This window comes from Apium graveolens, chromosome 10, assembly GCF_009905375.1.
Source record: "Apium graveolens cultivar Ventura chromosome 10, ASM990537v1, whole genome shotgun sequence".
In the NCBI taxonomy this organism is placed as follows: domain Eukaryota; kingdom Viridiplantae; phylum Streptophyta; class Magnoliopsida; order Apiales; family Apiaceae; genus Apium; species Apium graveolens.
In genome coordinates this window covers 4,137,382-4,155,051 of record NC_133656.1, presented here as the reverse complement: position 1 = coordinate 4,155,051, position 17,670 = coordinate 4,137,382, and the positions used below count along the sequence as shown (strand labels likewise).

Here is a 17,670-nt window from a genome sequence, read left to right as displayed (position 1 = left end):
CGTCAAGAATTCATCATCAAATTTGAAAGGCACATCCTTCTCAAGTAAGTTGCACAGCGGATTAGATATCTTCGAAAAGTCCTTGATGAAACGCCGATAAAAACCTGCATGACCAAGAAAACTACGGATTCCTTTAACAGAAATAGGTGGTGGGAGATTTTCAATGACTCTCACCTTGGCTTTGTCCACCTCAAGACCCTTGCTAGAGACCTTATGCCCAAGAATAATGCCTTCACGCACCATAAAATGACATTTTTCCCAATTGAGCACCAAATTAGTTTCCACACACCTTTTGAGTACTGCACGAAGATTATTCAAACATTCATCATACGAATGTCCAAAGACGGAGAAGTCATCCATGAACACCTCGACATTATTTCCAATCATGTCAGAGAATATAGCCATCATACATCTCTGAAAAGTGGCTGGTACGCCACATAACCCAAACGAAACTCTGTGAAAAGCAAACGTGCCAAATGGACAAGTGAAGGTAGTCTTTTCTTGATCCTCTGGTGCAATACAAATCTGATTATACCCTGAGTAGCCATCTAGAAGACAATAATACTCATGACCAGCCAACCTGTCAAGCATCTGATCAATAAACGGAAGCGGGAAGTGATCATTCCTTGTGGCCTTGTTCAACTTTCTGTAATCCATGCATACTCTCCATCCTGTGACTGTTCGAGTGGGGATGAGCTCGTTCTTTTCATTTGCTACCATAATGATACCTCCTTTCTTAGGTACACATTGCACGGGGCTCACCCAAGAACTGTCAGAAATAGAATAAATGATTCCTGCATCCAGCCACTTCAGAATTTCTTTCTTCACCACCTCTTTCATGGTAGGATTAAGTCTGCGCTGTTGCTCAATAGTCGGCTTACTACCCTCCTCTAGCAGAATATTATGCATGCAATATGAAGGGCTGATCCCTTTGATGTCTGCGATGGTCCATCCAATAGCCGATTTGAATTCTCTCAAGATCCTTAAGAGCTTATCCTCCTCACTACCTGAAAGGTCAGATGCAATAATAACAGGTAAAGTAGATGCATCACCTAAAAAAGCATACCTCAAGTGTGCAGGCAATGGCTTAAGCTCCAGGGTGGGTGCTTCCTCAATTGATGGTTTGAGCTTTCCCTCAGCATTTTTGAGGTCAAAAGCACCTAGAGATTCAAACGGCATGTCTATCTTTCGCCTCCAGGGAGAAGCATTAAGATATTGTAGTTGCTCATTGCCATCCTCATCATCACTATCAAAATCCCCCACTAAGGCCTTCTCTAATGCATCAAACATTAGCATATGATCGAGTTCTGAAGTAACCGCAAAATCAATCAAATCCACTTTTAAGCACTCCTCATCTTCTGTATGGAATTTCATTGCTTTGAATACATTGAATGTCACATCATTATCCTGCACCCGTATAGTAAGTTCACCTGTCTACACATCTATCAAGGTACGGTCTATAGCCAAGAAAGGTCTTCCCAATATTATGGGAATCTTCTTATCTTCCTCAAAATCCAGAATAACAAAGTATGCAGGAAAGAAGAGCTTATCCACCTTGACTAGCACATCCTCCACTATGCCTCTTGGGTAAGTAATAGAACGATCAGCCAATTGTAGAGACATGTAGGTGGGCTTTGGATCAGGCAAATCCAACTTTTTAAAGATCGACAACGGCATCAGATTGATGCTTGCTCCCAAATCACAAAGGCACTTATCAAAAGACAACTTGCCAATGGTGCAAGGAATGGTGAAGCTACCTGGATCTTTAAGCTTTCGAGGTAACTTTTGCTGTAGCACAACACTGCATTCTTCCGCTAGAGCAACGGTCTCAAGGTCATCCAGTTTCACCTTCCTTGAAAGAATACTCTTTATAAACCTCACATAACTAGGCATTTGCTCCAGAGCCTCAGCGAAAGGTATATTGATGTGAAGTTTCTTGAACACCTCCAGAAACTTACCGAACTGCTTATCCAGCTTTTATTGTTGCAATCTCTTAGGGAAAGGTGGTGGAGGATAGAGCTATTTCTCCCCTATATTACCCTCAGGCAGAGTGTGTTCAATAGTAGTCTTCCTTGGTTCCGCCGCTTTCTCCTTTTTCTTAGCTTCTTCATTACCAACTTCAGCTTCTCCTTCTTTTTCTTTTTCAGCATCAGCGACTTTTCCAGACCTTAAGGTAATAGCCTTGACTTGCTCTTTAGCTTCCTTCCTGCCTGGCACTTCAGTATCATTGGAAAGTGTGCCAGGTTGACGATTGACACTGCATTGGCTATTTGACCAATTTGATTTTCCAAGGTCTTGATCGACACTGCCTGACTCTTGCACAACAGCTTAAGTTCCTCAAAATTAGCACTAGTGGGTGCAGCCGCACCTCCCTGTTGAGGATATGATTGCCTTTGAGCATACTGCTGTGGTTGCTGGAATCCAGGTGGATTGAACTGTTTACTTACGCCTTGCTGATATGGTTGCTGAATAGCATTCTGATTATTACCCCAGCTAAAATTTGGATGATTTTCGTTGTTAGGATGATAAGTAGCTGGCACAGGCTGCTGTTTTCACTGATAATTGTTCATATACTGAACAAATTCGTTAACAAGAGAACACTGATCCGTAGCATGAGAACTTGCACAAAGCTCACAGACCATAGCTATTTGATTGACTCCATAGGTGGCTAGAGAATCGACCGCTTGGAGCTGTGCTGCAATAGCGGTGGCTCCATCGACTTCCAGAATACCTGCTACCTTCCCAGGCATCATCTTTTGAGTTGGGTTTTGATGCTCATTTGCAGCCATAGTCTCAATAAGATTATAAGCCTCAGTATAGCTTTTAGCCCACAAGGCGCCTCTAGCTGCTGCATCGAGCATGGGCCGAGATTGGGCCCCCAAACCATTATAGAAACCAGTGGTCACCATCCAATCGGGCATTCCATGATGTGGACACTTTCTCGACATCTCCTTGTAGCGCTCCCAAGCTTCACACATAGATTCTGTAGGTTGCTGCGCAAACTGAGTAAGAGCACTCCTCATAGCAGCAGTCTTTGTCATTGGATAAAACTTCACCAGAAACTTTTGCGCAAGATCTTGCCAAGTAGTGATGGACCCAACTGGTTCAGAATGTAACCAGTCCTTAGCTTTATCCCTCATAGAGAATGGGAAAAGCCTCTGTTTGATAGCCTCATCAGTCACACCATTATATTTGAAAGTACTGCAGATCTCGACAAAATTCCTTATATGCATGTTGGGGTCTGCAGTCACAGCACCTCCAAAAGAAACAGAATTCTGCACCATCTGAATAGTGCCCGGCTTGATTTCAAAGGTGTTAGCCTGAATAGCCGGATGAAGAATGCTTGACTGAATGTCATCAATTTTAGGCCGAGAAAAGTCCATAAGAGCTGGATCTGCCGGAACAATACGATCACCCATGATTACTGGCTCTTTCTGCTCACTTCCTGAATCCGAATCTTCAAATTCTATCATCTCCGGAATAGCAAGAACTTCGTCTGTCTCCTCAGCTGTATCTAAAGTCCTCTTGCGAGTACGAGAACGAGTTTGCATAAACGCTCACTAAAGTACCTGAAACATAACCGGAAACAATAAGTAACATGTCTTAATCACTGAGTCCTAATGACCAATGATGGTAAGTACATAAACTAAACAAATACGTCGAGTCCCCGGCAGCGGCGCCAAAAACTTAGGGCGAAATCACGCGCTAATAATACACGCAAGTATACGCGTTCGCAAGTAATATAGAATACTTTTTAGTTCGTTCCCACAGAGACTCAGACTAATTATGTTCAATTAAACTCACTCACCAATGTATGATTACTTCTCAATATTAAGAAATAACACTTAGATTTGATTAACTAATTATTACTACAATTAACTACTAGAATTAAGCACTTAATTAACACTTAGAATTAACAATATTAAAACATTCATGAGATCACAACTTCATTACTACTTCCTTTAATAGCCATTATTATTACCCTTAGCATGCAACAGTGATGCTATTAATCAAATAACACGAAACTGATAAAAGCCAACTTTCATTGTACTAATACCACTCTACCAATCATCCACAATTAAGATAGAAGTTGAATAGGCATCAATTATGTTGAGTCCCTATATGTCTACAGAAATTGACAACATAACGATTTAAGAACAAGTTATTCCTTTTGATTACACAGGGCGAATAAAACGGTTAGAGTTACCCACTAATCATGCATACTCGTACAGGAACCTATGCTAGCATGGCAAGTTCTAAATCTTAAGATCCACCGTCGCTTCACAAGAGATTAACACCCTATCTTATATGTTCGCAACGCACATAAGACGAATAAGCACAACCAATACTAGATATCATACAATCATCACACACTAAGGTATTAAATAACTAACTAAAGAATTCCATAATAAATCCGTTATGACCCCATGATCACGATTAGCCCATGTTAGCACTCATCGTCATCATGGGTTCATATGAAAACATGATAAATAAACACAAGAAAATAATAACTAAACTAATTATATTAAACCAGAGTACGTCACAAGAGTAAATAGGTTCAAAGCAAAGAAAACTAGCATCCAACTTTACAACAAAATAAAGAATCACAAGAAAATATGCATCCTCTTCGTTGCGGTATGCTAAAACGGTCTTCTTCCTTATCTCCTTCGCTCTTCGATTAATACAACAATCTAACCTTCATGAAAAGTCTCTGAAATCTACTTATATAGGAGTCCCATAAAACCCAGATAGCTCAGAAGTTGGAATCCAAACAGAAATAGGAGTCTAAAATAATTATTCTGAATTTACGACCCTCCGCGGCCGCTCAGCATCGCTGAGCGGGCGTTCAGCTTCCTGCGCGGCCGCTCAGCAGAGCTGAGCGGGCGCTCAGACCCTTTCTGGAAAAATGATCTGTTTTGCTCCGTTTCTTCGTTGCAATCTGCTCCTATCTTCCCACTTGCAATGCTAAACACATGCCAAGGCTTATTATTGATGAATTCTATCCCGAAATGCAACTAATACCCTGAAATGCATAAACACTAAAAAAACGCATCAAATACACAAAATACTTGATTTCAAGACACCAATTTAAGCTATTATAAGATGTTCTAAGTGGTATAAAATGCCACTTATCAGCCTTCATCTCATTGATACTTACATCAAATTCTTCATTCTTCTTCAACTGTGTAGAGATAAATCCTTCCAAAAGATTTTCCAAGTTGGATTTTTGTGGCTGAGTTGGTGGAAGTTGAGATTGAGCCTGAGTATTTCTGTAGGAGAAATTAGGATGATCTCTCCAACCTGGATTATACGTGTTAGAATAAGGATTATACTATTGCCTTTGATTTTGGTTATAAAGGACATTTGCTTGTTCCATTGCTAATCACTGACAAATATTTTGAGTGTGTCCAACTACACCACAAACCCCGCATGAGGCAACTGTAGATGAAGTTCTAGAATCCAATTGCTCAATCTTCTTAATCATTTCCTGCATAGTAGTATTCAGCATGGTTAGAGCATCAACATCATACTTACCTCCCTTCTTAGGATGATTTCTGTCACTGTATGGATAGTTATTGGACGTCATATCATCTAACAAAGCTTTCGCATCTTCAGTGTTCTTCTTCATAATAGATCTACCAGAAGCAGCATCAATAAAAATTCGGAATTCTTGTGTTAATCCATTGTAGAATGTCTGGATCAACAACCAATAAGGAATATCATGGTGAGGACATTGTCTCTAAAGCCTTTTATATCTTTTCCACATATCATGAAGAGACTCCTCATCATCTTGATGAAAGTTAGATATGTCGTTCCTGAGCTTTGCAGTCTTCTTCTGACTGAAAAATTTGAGTAGAAAGGCCTTTGCAAAACCATCCCAAGTAATGAACTTGTTTGGCACTTCATCCTTCAACCAATATTTTGCTGCTTCTCGAAGAGAGAATGGAAATAATCGCAACTTTATCGCATCATCACTAACATTAGTCAACTTTATCGTATCACACTTCTGCAGAAAACTCTCAAGATGATCAACAGGATTTTCAGTGGACAATCCTGCGAAAGAATCATTGGAGACAAATTGGATGAATTGAGGCTTAATTTCAAAGTGGGTAGCCATGAATGTTGGTCTGAGAATACTGGAGAGTACGTCCTTAGTATCTGGCAATGGCATACCCTACTCATTGAGAGATTTAGTTGGTTCACCCGTAACTTTCTTATCTTATTATTTTAAATTCGTGCACCCGTTTGTCTTCTTGCTGTAGCTTCAATTTCAGAATCAAAAGCAATCAAATTTTCTGTACCTAAACTTCGGGTTTGCATGTAATAAGAAAACTAGAAACCAATACTAAATAACAATGGAATAATAGCCGAAGCACACAACTAAAAGACTTAGCTAAACTAACTCAAAAATTTACTAATCTAATACCGCTTTGTTCCCGGCAGCGGTGCCAAAAATTTGACAAGGCTGTCACGTGCCTATCAAATAATAATATCTAACAAATCCTTTTAACTATGTAGTAGGGTAACTCAGAGTCGATCCCACATAAAAAAAGGTATAAATCACTAGTAATTCTTGACTCGATTTAACTAAGCAAGTAACACAATAAAAAATGAGAGATTGATTAACTCAAATTATACTAAAGCAAATACGTTGTATTAATCAAATAACTAAAAACATCCAGAGTTAAGTATCCCCACTAGTATGAATCAATGCAATTATGATTTCTCACCCCAATCAATCATATACTACTCAAGAGGAAAGATGCGCCCTATAAAATATGAATAACCTCTCTCGAGTATTAACGGCTTCTCTAAAATAAAATCAAGCCTATTTTCATGGTATCATGCAATTTAGAGACATTATTGCGGGAGATCCGGGAAGCTACCTAAATGGAGAGCCCCCGCGTGCATGGGTGGTTGATAAACACGTATTGGGCAGCTGTCAATGGATTCTGTGATCGAATGTCCAACTTTCTATAGTTTAGGAGTGAATGGGCTAAGCCAGTGCTTCCTGACTTGCGGGACTGGTTAAAGCAATTCCCCTTATCTTACTAGATCTTAACTGATAACTAAAGATTTTATTTATTTAATAAAGCAGCCACCTCTTTCTGGTGTGCAGAGCTAGACAGAAGGCTTCTTAAGACATCACTTTCATACTCCACTCTCTAGTTCACTAATTGATCCTTCCGCTTTTGTAAAAGGGTTCGGATCATTAGGCTTTGCTCAACCTCCCCTCAGGGATCGCGGAGTCAGGTAGATCAACTGCTTGTACATATCTCCTGGCAAAAGAATATCCCCTCACTAAACCTCAGAATATCTCATCCTGAGGTCTTAGCCGAGGCTTGGCTTTACGCCCCTTGGTCTTTCTTTTCTCGTTTTAGTAAAAGGCCTCCGGCTGCAGCAAGGCTATCTTGAATTCCAATTTTCAATGAAATAAATGCATTCCTCTGTATTCTGTTGTGCTCAGCGAGCGGATAAAGCCCAGGATGGGAAGTCGCATCTTTTTCGGAGTTGAATCGGGAATCCTACTCTAAATAAAAGAATCTAATTGCGGGCTCTCAGGTGGCAAAGGTCTTCTTTACCTTACCGCTTTCCAGTCATCCATGCAGCTCCTACAAGAAAAGGGTCTTCGGCCAGCTTTCTATCTTACTGTAGTATAGTACATAATGCCGATCTATAGAAAATGGAAAAGAAAGATTCTTCCTTTTGGGGAAAACAGAGATGGAACGATTGATAGATGGTGTCCGTAGGGGCTATTCTCTATGGGCCCTTCAAGTATGCTTCTTTTCCTTTGAGGTCAGAAGAACAGTGGTCAGGTAACAAAACATGGCACTAAATGGAAGCGAGCATCCTGTAAAGGTTTGATTCAAAGAGATAGGTATCCGTTTCGAAGAGCTTGTTCCCTCTCCCCCCTCTTTCTTATAATTAAACATTTCTGATATGTTCTTCCTTTTGTTCGCCCACTCTTCATTCAGGGTGGTTAGAACCAGGAGAGGATCTTCCACCTTTACTTTAACTTTAATTAAGGTCATAGCACCAGCACCTGAACGCTTACTCTTACTGCTCTTCTCAGGTTCACCCCTTTTTCTTATCTTAGGATTGGCCGCCCTGAGGTTCTTGTTTGGAGTCATTTGTTTATCACAGAACAAGTCCCCCTCAGTCACTGCCATAGTTGACCCAGTATCAACTCTTTCTTCCAGATGAGATGGGCGGGTTCAGTCTGATTTTAAAATGCCGTTGACTTCGACCTTTAGCGATTCGCCCCTGAACCTAGAAAAACCCTATGATGCCTTCAATTTCAGAAAAGAAGTTTTCTTAGACTACGGCTTAGAGAATCCCGATCATGGTCTTACCAACCTGAAACAATTTCATCAAATTCTAAGAGATGACCTCTCTTTCTTAGACGAGGCGCCTTCAGAGTATAAGTACAAGTATAATGTACTTAGCTCAAATATAGGCGCTCTTCTGAAAGATAAACGGATAGCCTATGAGACCTGCCAATGATACGAAGAGCTTTGCTACCCCGGCTCAGAGAAAGGTCTACTTGCTTGCCAAAGAAGCTTCGGTTTTTGGGTGAGGGTCTTTGTTGAGAATTCGTAAGTAACTGAGTGAGTGCTTGAAGGACTTGGCCTGGAAGAATCAAATAAAATACGAACAACCGCGCTGGTCGTAATAGATTGACTTTCATGCTCCAGCGTGAAAGTTCCATTTCAGGGAAGGACGACGTACTATGACACTTTCAGTTTTGTCGAGCCTTGCTTTGGTCTCTGCTTTGATGGTTGTACGTGCTAAAAATCCGGTACATTCCGTTTCGTTTTCCATCCCAGTCTTTCGCAACACTTCAGGTTTACTTCTTTTGTTAGGTCTCGACTTTTTCGCTATAATCTTCCCATTAGTTTATATAGGAGCTATAGCCGTTTCATTCCTATTCGTTGTTATGATGTTCCATATTCAAATAGCGGAGATTCACGAAGAAGTATTGCGCTATTTACCAGTGAGTGGTATTATTGGACTGATCTTTTGGTGGGAAATGTTCTTCATTTTAGATAATAAAAGCATTCCATTACTACCAACCCAAAGAAATACGACCTCTCTGAGATATATGGTTTATGCCGGAAAGGTACGAAGTTGGACTAATTTGGAAACATTGGGCAATTTAATTATACTTACTATTCCGTCTGGTTTTTGGTTCCTAGTCTGATTTTATTAGTAGCCATGATTGGGGCTATAGTACTGACTATGCATAGGACTACTAAGGTGAAAAGACAGGATGTATTCCGACGAAATGCTATTGATTCTAGGAGGACTATAATGAGGAGGACGACAGACCCACTCACGATCGACTAAACGGAGAAGTCGCGCCGAAAGGAGCATATTGGTTCGAATCCAATTCGTGAGAAGAGTCCAGGCGAGAGACTATAATAGTCAAAAGGCCTTCGGCTAAAATACAATACAAATAGTCATAGAGCTCGTTGTTTCACTCATAAAAGATGATAAATAACCAGTCGGTACGGCAGAGCAGCTACAGTTATTTTAGCGAGCAAATTCCCCCACTAGGTGTGGGGGAATGCCGCGCCTTACCATCCTGGCCATTCTGACTTACCATATCCATGTCATTACCTGGGACACCATCTCCCCTTTTCTTTTTATGTGCAGCCTTTCTTTTGAGTTGCATCTAGTTCAGTAGGTGCCCTGATAGTCGTTCAAGTCAAGCTGCTTCCTTCTCTCCTTGCAGTCGAGCCTATTACTAACCTTGTTCATCCTTAGAATGCAAGGGTTTACTCTTCAGTCTTCGGCAGGAGGATAAGTGGATTCCCTTCCAAAGAACAAAGAATCCTTGATGCTTCTCGAATGTCTTGAAGAATGCTCTCCTTGATGTGAGGTAAATGTGAGGGAAAGAAAGAAGTCCAGGGGTAAGTCAGTTCACAGTGAAACTCTGAGAGGAGAGTCTTCATTCCACTCCGACCCTAGTTAGCCGAGTAGCTTGAAAGTAATCTACCTTTAGTGAATAGCTATCTTAGTTCTCCCCAATACTGATTAGTTGGTCGAGCACCCTGTCCCCTATTCCTTCGATCGAAACTGGCAACTTAACATCTTCCCCCCCTCCCTGAGGTATTGGGGGGGTATCCCCTCTCCGTCTTAGTTTGTATAGAGTCATCTTCCCTCCCATACTTGAGTAAGTACCTCAAAAACCTTTAAGTAAAGCCTTGGGAACTATATCTTATGTTTTTGATCCTTCCTCTGTTGAGCTAGGAACCTACCCACTTTGTAAAGCTTCTCTCTGTTATTAAACCCGCTCCCAATTCTTTTGAGCGAGCAAGCTCGTTTCCGAAGCCAATATTCGATCTTTCCTCACTAGTTATAAAATGCCCTGGCTACTCGTTATGAGTTACCCAGTCTTACCCTACTATCCGTCTAGTCTTTCCAGGACTGGTTAAAGCAAGAAGCCCTCTTTCTTCTGTCTTAGTCGATCGAGGTGATTATATCTCAGGTGATTCCCCGATTGAGGGTTACCGCATTTCTGATTCCGAACTAGATTTTGATTCTCTTTCTGATGTTGGAACCCCCTCTGCTGCTTAGCCGAGCTTCTTTCTTTGAAGCTTTTAGCCGAGCACCCTTCTTTGGCTCATCCACATTGGAATATCATACTTTCCAGCTTCTAAATAGCCATTTACTTTAGACTAGCTTTACATTACGAAATACCACTCGGGGAGTTTGAGGGAAGACCCCAGAACCCGATCTACAGCCGAATAGCAAGTCGTACGTAAGCATACAAACTTCGAGCAGAACTCAAAGCGATCATAGTGCTGATTCCCTTACCTACATAGCCATTCTTGCAGATCCGGGCGTTGCGTGCTTGTTTTGCAAGATTTAGCTTTCAGTTCGTAGACTGGATCAAAGATGTGTTCAGCTTGATTCGTTGGTGCAGTCACTTCGTCATCTTATGATTTGAAACTCGATTCCGCCTACACAAACAACGTAGTTGTTGCTTGGTGAGTCCCTTCATTTGCTTTGTGTGCTCCTTCGGCTTTATAGTAGCAAGATCTGGCTTTTGGTTTGAAGATTGAATCAGTGGTCAGCCTGTGCTTGAACGACGGCATTCCAAGAAGCAACTTCCTATGGTATGGGGATGGCCCCCTATTGATTCTGCTTTTTTAGTTCAATTCTTTAAATTCCTTTTCACTGGGAACAACTCCTGGTTCATTAGTTCAAGCGGAATCCAATACCTGTAGTGCCTCACTTTACTGAAAGCAGGAAGCATCCATTTCTTTGACATCTGAGGCATTAGGTTCCTTTTTTAGCCTGTGTCGGTGTCGAATAGACGGAATTAGTGGAAGTATGGCATCAGTTGTTCTCGAATCCGCAATCGAAAGAGCAGGAACATCTAGACTAGCCAGGGAAATCCCATCATGGGGGGAAGCGCAATCACAAGAACTGTGCAACAACCCCTACTTCCGCTCCCAGCAAAATAGGCTCTATAGGGCTATTCTACTCAAAATATCCCACTTAGAAAACCGGTCTGGTACTGGTACTAGAGCTATAGGCTTCAAAGCTATAATAATGGAGGTTGGGAATAACTATTTGTTACTCACCTTGGAGTATGCTGACCGAAGGCAAAGGTGCACTGCCTGCTATTCTCTTTCTTTTCGTCTTCATCTGCAAAAGCGTAGAAAGCCGGGAGGAGGTTTGGTGCTTCGTCAGGTAAGCTACTCGGGTTCATTGTCAGCAGAAGATAAATCGAAGTCGACCTGCAAAAGCCAAAGCAATTATCGGCATGCCGGTACCAAAAAGAAATTTGTAGCAGGCTACAATACATCAGCAGGTTCATATAGCAATATACCGGAACTGTGCGTGAAGGACGAACAACAAACACATAAGAATAACGACTCACTGCCTTACAGAACATAGTACAGATGTGATAAAATCCAGATCTTTCCAGATAAGAAAGCCCCATAAATCTGAAATATGGTCTGCCTTCTCGATATAAGTATGTTGTTCCTCCATCTGAAGGAAAGTGTTAGGGCTGTCCCTTCTTCCTTCAGAAAGAGGTCAAAATCTGGAAAGGGAACAGGGGCTGCGACCTATAGTTCGACTTACTGAACTATTATAAGCGAATTCCGCCATAGGAAGGACTTGGTACCAGTTAGCAATATGATTACCAACAAGGCAGCGAAGGCGATCACCCAAACTTCGGTTAACAACCCCCGCACTCCGGCACTCCAATGAACAACAGTTCTCCGCCTTACACAGGTATGCTCCTACACAGAACTCCTTGGTTAATCTGTCCTGGATAATGAGGACAATCCTTGCTAAGATGGTGAATCTTCTAAAACTCTCTGCCATAATAGAATAAAGAAGTCGATAAAACCTCAGGCTCCGGAGCTCCTTCTAGGGCACTTTTCTTTCAATATTTCAATAACAATAAAAAGGGTCTTAGTTAAAAGAGAAGAACTGGTCAACCCCTAGGATCGGGTTGACGCTCCATAGGCTAGGCGCCGTTAAGCCCTAGTATAAAAGGAGCCGTGGTAGATCGGATCGGAGCAGAGCTTGGAGAGGAGGCCTCCCGTTCTTCTTTGATCCATTTCACCAGCTGCATCTCCTTATTGATTCAACTGTATGAGCATGGAATTCTTTACTAAAAATGGAAGAAAAGATAGCAGAAGTTGCCCCTAGTCCCTCTAAGATCGAAAAAGATTGTACTCTGAGAAGCATACCAACTAACGCTAAGATAAAAGAACGCACTAATAGATTAGATCAAAGAAAGGCGATTTCTTTTTTTTTTTCTAAAAAAGAATGATAAAGAAAATAAGTAGGAAAAGAGTCGGTCTGTTAAGTCCTTTGGTAGTAAGATCAGGATATCTCTAGAGCTAGGCATCCGGTAACATGAGGTAGCAGAGAGGAGTGATGAGCCCGTAAGTTGCCGATAGCCAACTAGTCAATCTCATCTATCTCGTGCTCTTTTTCTCTTTCTCTAGTACCTCATGTCGAAAAACCCAGTAAAGATAGGTCCCTAAAGTATCAAGAGGCTAATCTCTTTCTTTTGTTTGGTCCGGTAGCTAAAAGAAAGTCCTTGCTTTATCTTGAACAAGGGAAGGGCAGCAACATAGCATTAGCTTCAATTAAACAAGCTCAACCTTGAGGTGGTAGGCCGAAGAACCGTTGAACGCTTCAACTTGGCCACTGAAGAAGGCGAAGGCTGGGCGAGAGACTAGGTGCCAGCTTACTACTTACTGCCATGGTTGAAGCTTTAGGCTCCATAGACGGAACTCTTTTTAGGTCTTAGGGAGGGGAGAACAGCACTCAGCACCTAAGGTGGGGTTCAATGCCTAACAAAAAAGGAAAAAGGGGGTAACAAAAGAGATGTATGGCCGAGGGGAGGAGAGAAAGAACACATGCATGGAGATTCTGTCTGTCGGAGGTTCGAGAATCTATGAAAGGACATCTAAGGCTAAGGAATAATTCAAGGAAGTCCATTACTGAGAGAAGTGGTGATCTCGTCTTGCTTGCTGGGAGAGAGGAAGCTTCCGGACCACCCTTTCAAGCCAGATAGCAGGCGATCACTCAGCAATGAACACTAACTGAAAGCGGCCGGGAATGAGTACCTATCCCTTACGGGAATCGAACCCGTGTCTTCGACATGAAAAGACGATGTCCTAACCACTGGACGAAAGGGACCAAAAAGCCATTCTCTCAGCTCCGAGAATAGAAGTGGTTCGTTTTGTTTCTATACGCAATTAAAGATTTCGTTTGTGTTCATGTTGGCGATTTCTGATGTGAATTCGGCGGGTCGTCCCCCCTTCCTACGGGTTCCCCCACCGACCCAGTGACACACCAACCACGCCCCCTCTCTTTCTCCAATCATAAAGCCCGCAGATCCTTTTTTTCATGCCCCCTGAATAATTAAGGCCCCGTTCTTTCTAATAAAAAACAGGGGGGGCGAAGCGCCCGTTTGAAGTGGCGAAGGCCTATGCTACAGTAAGAAAAAAGTACGTTGAGGTTACGAAGTCACTTAGTCGAACTAGAAAGAAAGGGGCTAAGGTTACGAAGTAAGGTCAGCTGGTTAAGGAAAGCTCAGGTTATGAAATAGTTTTGTCGTTAATTAATAATTAATTAAAATTAAGTAGTAGTGAGACGTCGGTACGGAGTTGCGTCAGCTGTGGATATAGACTAGGCTAAGGGACGGACTTCATCTCTTCTATTCTCTTCACTTACACCTTACACTTCCGCTGAGTCTAACGAGGCTCAGGTGCGGAGCCTTCCACTGTGGACCGAGACTACGCAAAGGCAGAACACCATAGAAACTTCACTGTCTTTATCATATGATTTCGCTACGCTCAATAAGAACCCAGAATAGCGGAAATAGGTTCGTGTTCCGCTTCTAAAGTCAGTCGTCTTTGCCCAAAGTGTGTGTGAACTTCAGACGACTCTCCAGTGGTTCCATTCCTTTTTACTGTACTTCTGGGTCAACCCAACCCGAATAAGAAGAAGAGGGTCAGCCAAACTGCGGTCCACTTTGTACGCTTGCTGAGCAGACCAATCAGGCATTTTAAAAAAGGGAAGGGAACTTCTCGCCGACGGAGGCAGTAGGAATGAAGGAGGCGGGAAGCTACCGCTTCTAGAATGCAAGCTTATCCTTTACCTTTTTTAGAGCGTACCGCTCTTTTTTTTAATAAAATAAGGTTTATGGATGAAGTAATCGGAATGACAAATGGTGACGGTTGCGGAAACCGGATAAAGTCGGGAACCCCCGGTTACCTTTTGTTTTGAATCAAAGTAGCGACGAGCCGAGTATTACGACTACAGGGGGAGAAGCAAAGCTTCGTAGACAGCTTCACGCTTCTTTCTAGCGACTAGCTGGGTGGCTTGGTAAGCAAGCTACCTTCAGCATCGGTAAAATCCCTATCAATAATAGGCCGAAATGGTGGGGAAGGAGGCCCTCCCTACTTCAATGGAAAGGGGGGAATCGCCGTTTCACAGCCGCTCCTCTACAAACTACCTTTCGCCTAGGGGACATCGTCGGAGAACAATGTCGTGGACAGGGTGAGAACCTTCCGTTGGTTACACCCTTTCAGTGTGGATTCTTCCATATTTAGATATGGGGATATATACATATAGAGATCTATATCTTTCTATCGATAGAAAGATCTATTGAGAAATGGATATTTCTCTGGTTTCAAGATCTATGAACAAGAGAGATCCCTAAATATCCATTTGAAAAAAGAGATGAATAGATAGGGCGAAGCCAGCTGAAGAAAGGGTGCTAACGAGCGAGTGAAGTATACGACGTAACGAGGCATTAGAGCAACGGCTTTCTCTGATAGAGGCTCGCTTCTTCAAGTTCTGCTTGCTGCTTTTCATTTTGATCGGAGTAGGTGCTTGCTGCTTGCTCGCTGTGTACTAAATGAGCCTTCACTGCCCGCCCGACCCCTCTCTTTAATCTTAAGTAAAGTGAAGTCAAATCAATGAAGTGAACAACCCAACCTCTTTGAAGCTTTGCCAAGAAGCTTCTACTTGTTGAAGCTTTGTTTCCTCTAATTCCGAAACACAACAATAGACTTGCAACTATAGTATAGGAAAAAGCTTATCTTTGATAGCGGGAGTTCAGAAAGGATCTGATCATAGATAAAGACTTAAACCTGTGCGGGGGTAGGGGCAGATGTAGTCAAGTGGATCAAGGCAGTGGATTATGAATCCACCATGCGCGGGTTCAATTCCCGTCGTTCGCCCATCAAAAAATGGACCATTTGCTACGGAGACACAAGACAACCCTCGAAAGCTTTTTTCTGCAAGTAATCTCGAGTCTTTCAAACGCATCCAAGCAATTAAATTGGTATCCGATTGAACATAGAAAGCATAGATTCGCGTCACCTACTTGCTGAAAGCACACAACTTAAACCTAAGATAGCTATCACCCCAGCGGAGTCTAGTCTTCTTATCAAGATGAGCATGAGCGGCCAAGCCCTGCAATGAGATCATGCGCCCTAAGCCTGGGCTACTGTTGTGTGTTCCGATCCTTCCAGTGAGAGCTTGCTCCGCTGTTCGTGGTGGAGTAATGGCTTAGGATTAGGGGTAAGGGCATGCCTTAAGGCAGCTCATGACCCAGGGTAGGCGCATTAGACTGAAGTAGTTTTTGTAGCAGGAGATCCCGAACCACAGCTCTCAATCCGATACTAAGAGTTTGCTTCCTTAATGGCGTAATATAAAAGATAGCAGAGAGTAGTCAGTGTCAGTAGCTCCTTTTTTCCCGAGCGCGGGAGTAAGAGCAGAGGAAAGTAAGCCAGCCGCTGCCGTCTCGTACAAAGTAACTGAAAGGTAGATTGCCCGTAAGCCAAGAGGTGTGGTGAAGTACGTGTTGAGCGGGCGAAAGTTTTGCTTTCTAGGATCGAGATGTTGCCACTCATTTCCTTACTTCTTCGGTGGATCCCTCTTGTTCCTGTTTAGTCCCCTTCGTTTTGGAAGATGTTTCTATTTCTACATCTGTTTCTTCCTGACTTTCCCACCCTTTCTTTGAACCCTGTCAATGAGCGTTGAACCGTTGTTTTAAAAAAGTATAAAGAACACTGTCACACAGAACTATAAAACGCTTTTCTTTCGTGAAACCGGTCCTCCGATATCATCGAATCCTTGTATCTATCTACAAAGGCAAGGGATAGCTCCTTATAATTTAGAATCAAGGGTGCTAAGATCCATTCCCGAGAGAATCAATTCAATTCCTATGGTCGCCATAGATGAAACGATTCTTATATCGAATACCCTCAGACGCAACGCACATCTATCTAACAAAGCAAGCACTTTCCTCGGTAAGGCCCGGGTATGCCTCCTACCTTCCTTCTGCAGGAAGAGCTTCCGAAACTACCTAACAACATTGCATTCTATACACTCTTTCTTCTATCGTTCATTCGCGGATACAAGCTAACGCTTTTGGGCTAACGCTTGTCTCCCGCATTCACTAACTACCATAACTAGTTGAGATAGATCGTTCGTATCCCATTTATAGGTATACTCACTTGCCTAGAGCTTTCATTGAAAGGTAAAGGAGCAGTATCAAAGAAACCAGCTCTATATCATAAGCCAAAGAGGGGAGATGAGATATTGAGTAGGCAGTAGATATGGCTTTGGGTCTCCCATATGCTTAAAAAGTAGTGTATGGGGGGGAAAGCTCGACTCTTACAGAGGGAAGTCCTTGGCTGGACAGACTGAGATTGAGAGACAGACCAGGCCAGGCTACTTTCTATTCTATAAAGAAGAGACCTTCTTTATTTCCGGCCCACAGGATAGAAAAGTAGATCGTTCAACTATAGCTTCTGTTTTCATTTTCAGGTCCCACATTGAATCTAAAATAGATCTTTGCTACATGTTGCTTAAGACATTTAATTCGAAGAAAGAGAGAGTGAGCAGCTGACTTGCAACCCCTAGGTCATAAGAATCTACCGATTAATACTTTTGGTCGAGTTTTTTTCGCTCCTAGCCGCTTTAACAACAGCTGCTCTAGCTCTTTAACTCCTTAGTTATAAGAGAGGGCTATCTACTACAATGGGACATAGCTTCTCCTGTCTCCTTGAAACCGCAGGAACAAGAAATAGCTCCTTAACTTCTTAGCTACAAGAAAGTACAACAGCTACAAACAACAGGTTACGAAGTAACTTGAGCTTCTTAGCTCCTTAACTA

The 17,670-nt window shown here is 42.3% G+C and overlaps 3 non-coding genes across 3 annotated transcripts; 2 read left to right on the top strand and 1 right to left on the bottom strand.

Annotated features, from left to right (window-relative positions):
• Window positions 1-2,919: 2,919 nt before the first annotated feature.
• LOC141694833 (small nucleolar RNA R71) lies at window positions 2,920-3,026 on the top strand. Its single transcript, XR_012564115.1, has one exon. It is a non-coding gene; the product is annotated as a small nucleolar RNA R71 (small nucleolar RNA).
• A 2,691-nt stretch (window positions 3,027-5,717) lies between these two features.
• Window positions 5,718-5,824, top strand: LOC141694854 (small nucleolar RNA R71). Its single transcript, XR_012564136.1, has one exon. It is a non-coding gene; the product is annotated as a small nucleolar RNA R71 (small nucleolar RNA).
• Window positions 5,825-13,605: 7,781 nt separating this feature from the next.
• Window positions 13,606-13,677, bottom strand: TRNAE-UUC (transfer RNA glutamic acid (anticodon UUC)). The gene has a single exon. It is a non-coding gene; the product is annotated as a tRNA-Glu (tRNA).
• Between the last annotated feature and the right edge of the window lie 3,993 nt (window positions 13,678-17,670).